Genomic DNA, 6,719 nt, shown 5'->3' on the forward strand with positions numbered 1-6,719 from the left:
TTCTATGTTTTTTCTCAGATATTTGTTGGTCTCTGGTAGGGTAACTCGTAAAAATAAAACCCCGAAGAGCAAATTTTGTGACTTTTGGGGCCGAGTGCCTACTCACGACTTTGGCCCGACTCGGGTGTCAGCGCCGCAGGCCTAGGTAGATGTATGCCAGGCGCGTCGCAGCGCAACAGTGTTTCGTGAGATATCGCGAAGCCGCGAAGCCTGTTACGCGAGACGTGGTCTGGCGTTCATCTACCTAGTTTAATGGGGGGGGGGTGTACTCCCTCTGACATTTTACGATTGGACGCCTCCTTAACACGCCTTTAAGTGCAACGTGGTCATTTTTACCGTATTTTCGTCGAAAAAAGCACCCTAGCGCCCAAACGGTGCAAGATAGTGTCAAACGGACGACATTTTCGCTCGAAGGGCTCTACTTTCACGAGTTCCCCTTAGGAGACCACAAAAAAAAAGGTTTTTTCCTACATTTTGGACCAACCTTTAGCCGCTTAGCAAATAAACGGGACGGGCCGGAGGCAAACCGTTCATCCTTTACTGCACTTCTAACAGTGCGAGTGCGGAGAGCGAATGAACCATTCCGGTGAAGTTAAAATGCAAAAGACAGCAGGGAACAAGGAAACGGAAGTCGCCATGTTACGAAATAGCGATTCCCGTTTCCTTCTCCACATCATTCTGCTTTACAGCTTGACCGGAATGCTTTACTGCAAGGGGCCAGGGTAGGGTGGCCCACGGCAAAAAAATTATTAGACCGGCGGTTAGATATTAAAGATCGAGATGACCCATGCTCTCGGAATTCCAAAACCGCCCCGTTCATCCCGATCGGCTTTTGGGTGTAAAATCGAAAAGCGACCCTATAGAGTCAGAAAGTCACCATAGAGCAATTTAATTATGAAATTCGTAATCTACGATAAAAACTGCATCTGGCAATGTAGCGTTCGTTACTGTAGCACCTTGTACCGAGATTTGCTACCTCTCATAAATCTCTATATTTTGGAAATTGGGGGATTATTCAAAGCCTAGCAAATTTCGGCACTAGGTGCTACTGTAACAAACGCTACATTGCCAGATTCAGTTTTTATTGTAGATTACGAATTTCATAATTATATTGCTCTACGGTGACTTTCTGACTCTACAGGGTCGCTTTTTGATTTTACACCCAAAAGCTCATAAGAAACCCATGTTAAAATGCAAAGACGTTGCGCGAGCGGTTTTGGAATTCCCAGAGCATAAGTCATCTCGGTCTTTAATATCTAACCGCCGGGCTGATAATTTTTTTGCCGTAGGCCACCCTAGGCCAGGGTCTCAGAGAGCAGACGACGCGCTCGCCGCAGGGATGGGCCCTCGCTCGCACTAATCTTGCATCTAGTTAGAGGGGTGCTTGCGGTGCTAGGGGGTCCTGAGCTGTCGGAGACGTATTTTCCCACATGTACTTTGCATAGGTTTCTAAGGCGGTGAGTCTCAGGACCCCCTAAACTAGACGCAAGCTAACGCTCGCCGCACTAGCTCCGTCTCTCTCGTTCCCGGCCAGAGTGTGCCCCGGGCCGCATCTCCCGGTAAAGCTGAAAAGCAGAAGAATGCGGGGAAGAAGAAACCGGAAATCGCTATGCTTTAACATGGTAACTTCCGTTTTCTTGTTCCCTGCATTCTTCTGCATTTCAGCTTTACCGGAGTGTTTTATTGAACGCACTGTACTCAGACCCAGGAGGGAGGGGGGGGGGGAGCTATCAAAAACTGAACTTACCAAGTGTAGCGAAGAAGCTGAGAAGGTGCGTGTGGGTTAAAGAATCGCCGGTGAATACAATGGGTCGGATACAACAGGAAGGGCGCGGCAGCACTTGCTGCTCCGTCGCTGCGAATGAGACGCAGCACACGCACACGCGACACGTCCAACGAGCTTGCACAGCTCGCGCCGACTGCCGCCTGCCTACTGTGACTGTGCTGCTGAGTGAGTGCTGAGCTGGCGGCGCGCCGAGCGGAGCGGCGGGTGTGCAGTGGATGTGAGGGGGGAGGGGGGGGGGACTCTCTCCTCCGCCTGCCTCTGCACAAGCTCAGGGAGCTCGCCGCGAGACTGTTGCGCGCGTTATTCCCCTTCTGATTTCAAATTAGGGTACTCGGGGAATAGTGTACTTCGACTAACGGAGGAAGAAGAATAGTGGGTAGAACATATAGGTTCCTGATTGGCCGAGCGCTTACCCCAACTATCGGCGTGACGTAGAGGCGGGAAGCTCTCGGCCAATCGGTAACGTTTATGTTCTACCCGCTATTCTTCTTCCTCCGTTAGTGGAAATACACTATTCCAATGGAGCGCTGCCCGGAACTAAGAAGAACAAAAGCAGATACAGAGAGCGGTGGTGGGTTCGGGCGCGCAGAGGAGCGACGGGTGGAGGGGAGAATGAAACCGAACGTGAACTATAGTGTATTTCGACTAACGGAGGAAGAAGAACATAGGGTAGAACATAAACGTTACCGATTGGTCGAGAGCTTCCCGCCTCTGCGTCACGCCGGTAGTGGGGGTAGGCGCTCGGCCAATCAGGAAACTTTATGTTCTGCCCGCTATTCTTCTTCCTCCGTTAGTCGAAATACACTATAGGGTATTTCAAGGTAGCGCTGCCCGGAATTAAGAAGAACAAAAACGGATACAGAGAGCGGTAGTGGGGGGCGGGCAAGCGGAGGAGCGGAGGGCGGGCGGGGAGGCTCCCCTCCACCCGCCGCTCCTCCGCGCGCCCGCCCCCACTACCGCTCTCTGTATCCGTTTTTGTTCTTCTTAGTTCCGGGCAGCGCTCCATTGAAATACCCTATTCGGCAAGAGGGCCCACTTTCAGTTCCAATAGACGGTTCCTCCTGAGTGCGTTTCATATAGAGGAAAGGACGTCGAGACCGAAACCAGTAACTTCGCTGATTTTTCGCGGCTTGCGTTAAATTTAGTGTGGTGCACTACAGCATGCTCCTGCTTTTAAAGGAATAAAAAAATGAACTAGCGCAGTTTGTAGCTTGTATAAGGCATTCCGGTAAAGCTAAAATGCAGAAGAATCAGGAACAAGGAAACCGAGAAAAACAGAAGTCACCATGTTAAAGCTTAGCGATTTCCGGTTTCCTCTTCCCCGCATTCTTATGCATTTGAGCTTGGAATGCTATATTATTCTTTGTCGAACAGTCTTAAAACTTGACTCTTTGCCGTTGTTGGCTGAGCGATTAGCGATTAACGAAGCCACCACTGACCCGAAAAGTTCACTGTAAAAATTTCTATGGTAGATTTCCTGCGCTAGTATTCTTACCATGCAAGTATAGGAATTTTCCTATAGACCTGTGTAGGATATGTACTGTGTGTGTGTGGCATTATCCCTACACATGTATAGGAATTTTCCTATACACCCGATGCTCTTTCAAAGAAAAAAAGGGGGGGGGGGGTTCAACCACTTCCCCGCCGCTTTCCCCCGTTCTAATCGCCTTCCTGCCGCCTTTCGGTAATTTCATGTAAGTAAGAGAGCATTGATACATTTATGGAATACCTTACCGGATGGAGAATTGAACCTCGGACTTCTGGCTTTCGATCACGTCACGCTGATCACTAGACCACGGAGACTTGTTGGGAGGCGTGCCCCACCAAGCCTGGGTCATCCCAGAGCCGCGCGCCGCCCCTCGCTGGGCCATTCCCAGAGGGTCAGCCAGGTATCGGCGCGGTGCCGGGGCTAGCCCACAGCTTTGGGGATTTACTCCTAGATGTTTTGATGTCCAGTTTTGAATTTTACTGCCTGCCCTGACTTGAAATTCGATTATCACAGTTTAAACTGCTAAATGGACTCTAAATGTGTCCAACCCTGTGTGGGTGTAGCGTCAAACATTTTTTATGGCTTCCTAAGGGGTAACTCGTCAAAGTAGAGCCCTACAGACAAAAATTTCGTGCGTTCTGCTCTATATTGTACCGTTTCGGCGCTATGGGGCATTTCTTGGCGAAAACAACGTGAAAAGGACAAAATGGTCCATTAAATCGTAAAAAGGGCTTCATGTCACAGATTTGTAAAGGGAGTAATACTTAAACCACAGGTCGCACCACACCCTCTTTTGGGGTTAAGGGTCCCTAGATTATCTAGTATCTCTAAGACGTTGACGTTTACATAACAATCTGTCAAAATTCGAGCTTTTAATGAAAACCTGTTCCATGTCCCTAATTTTAGAGTAAAAAGACCCCGACAAATGGTTCGAGTATGTCAAATTTTGGGCCCGGAAGGCCCTGTTCCCGTATGCCCTCTCCTTAACTCGTCTCGGGTGACAGCGCCGCAGGCCTATCTAGTGCACCCATTGCAACAAGAGGTTCAACCAACGAGGCCATTTACAAATTCATCTGCGAACCCACACGGGAGAAAAACCATTCCAGTGCAGGAAGAGGTTTCCCCACGCTTATAGCCTGCGGCTTCATCATGGCGGACGGCACAGGTCTTCCCCAACTTGAAGAGATGTTGAAGAATTTCTCAGTGAATAGGGTGAATCAACAGCCCAGTTTCAGCTTTGATTCCCTACAGGGCCTCTCCTCAACAACTACCAAAAAGAAGAGGGACCCAATCGTTGGAATCAACCTGACGAAGGGGGAATCCGAAGTCCTCAATGTGACTTGTGACAACGAGCAGCAGACGGAGATTGGTACGCAACTTAACAGTTCAGTAGACTCCCTGAGTTCTGACTCTATGTCAGATATTGGCTCAGTGGCCGATTCAGGACTTTCTCTCTCGATTTTGCTCAAGCTTCTCAATAAGGTAGAAGACATGGAAAAGAAATTGGACAAACTTCAGTGGACCATAGATAACCTCCCAAAACATGAGGTTGAAGTATCCTCTCAACATATGAAGCCGGAAGAAAAACTAATTGATGCAAGCCCTAAGAATGTCAACAATCCTTCTCCTACCAAAAAAAAAAAAAACAAGAAAAAAATATCAAGCTTTGCACAAAACAAGATCATAATGGTGCAGGGAGATCTCCTAAAGATTCCACATGACACATCAATTGCTCACTGTATAGCAAAAGATGCCAAACTTTCTGACGGGGTGGCTCTTCATCTTAAAACTGAATTTCACTTGGACACTGGAAAAATCAATGAGTCGGCTCATGAGGTAGGCAACATAGTTGAGCTAAAACATCAAGAAAGATTCATCTTAAACCTCATTACGAAAGAAGAATCTCATGTGAAACCAAAATGGGCAGACTTCAAAAATGCTGTTAAAAATTTACCAAGTAAGTGCAAGGAACTTAATATAAGCAAACTAGTTCTCCCAAAAATTGGTGCGGGTCTAGACGGGGTTCCATGGGGTAGGACCATGAAGCTACTCAAATCCATCTTTAAGGAAGAGAATATTCAAATAATCATTCTCCCATTGAGTGAAGAAGAGGAAGATGATTTTATTCTCAATGTTAAAAACAAGAAGTTCAAGGCATCAAAACTTAGTGCACCAGAAGAAACAAAAATAACCATTATTGGTGATAGTCATGTAAGGAGTCTAGAAAGATTAAAAATAAGAGCTCCCATCAACTCAGAAATCAAAGTATATGCTGATGGAGGAGCAAATACGGAACAGGTTCACAATGACCTAAACCTAGTCTCATCTGATCTAACAGACAAAGACTACCTTGTATCTATGTCTGGGACCAATGACCTCTCTTTCTCCAAAAAAGGCAACTGTCTTCAATTAAATACTTTTGAAGAAGACAGAAGAAACCTTGTCTCTCAAGCTCTCCATACTAATGTGCTAATACTATCAGCTCCACATAGATATGACATCCCAGCGAATGAGCACATTGATCTGTACAATGAGAACCTTTTGAAACTAATTGAAGATGAAAAAAAGAAACTTCCGACACCTCAGAGAGTGAGATTTCTGGATGTCAACAAATATCTTACGAAAGGTCATTATACCCCTCATGGCCTTCATCTAAATGATAATGGCAAAGAGTTTCTGTCAAGAATGATTGCTAAGGAACTTAACAACTTCTTCCCAATCAAATATTCTGACATGCCAAATTTCTGATGCAGACTGACAAAACATACCCCATGAAAATCATTCATATTAATGCAAGATCTCTACGCAACAAAAGAAATGAACTCCTCTTTATACTTGAAAAGGAAGATCCCGATGTAATCATTATTACTGAACATTGGCTAAATGAAATTGAATCTCTTAACTTTGAAATTGACAATTACATAATTGCATCGATTTTATCCAGAAAAAACAGTAGAGGAGGGGGTGTTCTAATTTTAGCAAAAAACACCCAACTCATCAAGTGTACTCCAATAGCATCTATCACAAATGCTAACTGTGAAGGTATCTGTGAAATTGCAGCCATAAAAGTGAGGATATTCAATCAACAAGTGATTGTGATAGGTATATACCATCCACCTGCAAGTTCAGTTAATTCTAATATTGAGCTATCTAAAGATGAAAACTTTCTGAATATCCTACAGGAAGTTCTTATGAGTTGTAACCCTCTGGTTAATGATGTTGTTGTTGGTGGTGACTTTAATACTAATTTCTTACAGAAATCTTGTTAAACAACTGAACTGATTAATTTACTAAAATCGTGTGAATTCAATCCAATTTTTAACTCTACCCTAAGAGAAAATAGACGTCTATTAGATGTTTAATAGACATCTACTGCTAGACGGCAATTTGTCTAATAGACGTCTTCGGTAGACGTCTATTAGACCGTCTTGATTGTCTCTATCG

The 6,719-nt window shown here is 45.5% G+C and overlaps 1 protein-coding gene across 1 annotated transcript in view; it reads right to left on the reverse strand.

Moving 5' to 3' along the window:
- The window catches only part of LOC113214287 (SET domain-containing protein SmydA-8-like), an 83,879-nt gene extending 81,904 nt beyond the window's left edge, over positions 1-1,975 (reverse strand). The window contains exon 1 of the mRNA XM_052268127.1: positions 1,748-1,975. The gene's annotated coding sequence lies outside the window, so the exon portion shown is untranslated. The remainder of the gene's footprint in view (positions 1-1,747) is intronic.
- Between the last annotated feature and the right edge of the window lie 4,744 nt (positions 1,976-6,719).

The sequence above is a fragment of the Frankliniella occidentalis genome, unplaced genomic scaffold (assembly GCF_000697945.3).
Source record: "Frankliniella occidentalis isolate FOCC.00 unplaced genomic scaffold, Focc_3.1 Scaffold64, whole genome shotgun sequence".
Taxonomy (NCBI): Eukaryota; Metazoa; Arthropoda; class Insecta; order Thysanoptera; family Thripidae; genus Frankliniella; species Frankliniella occidentalis.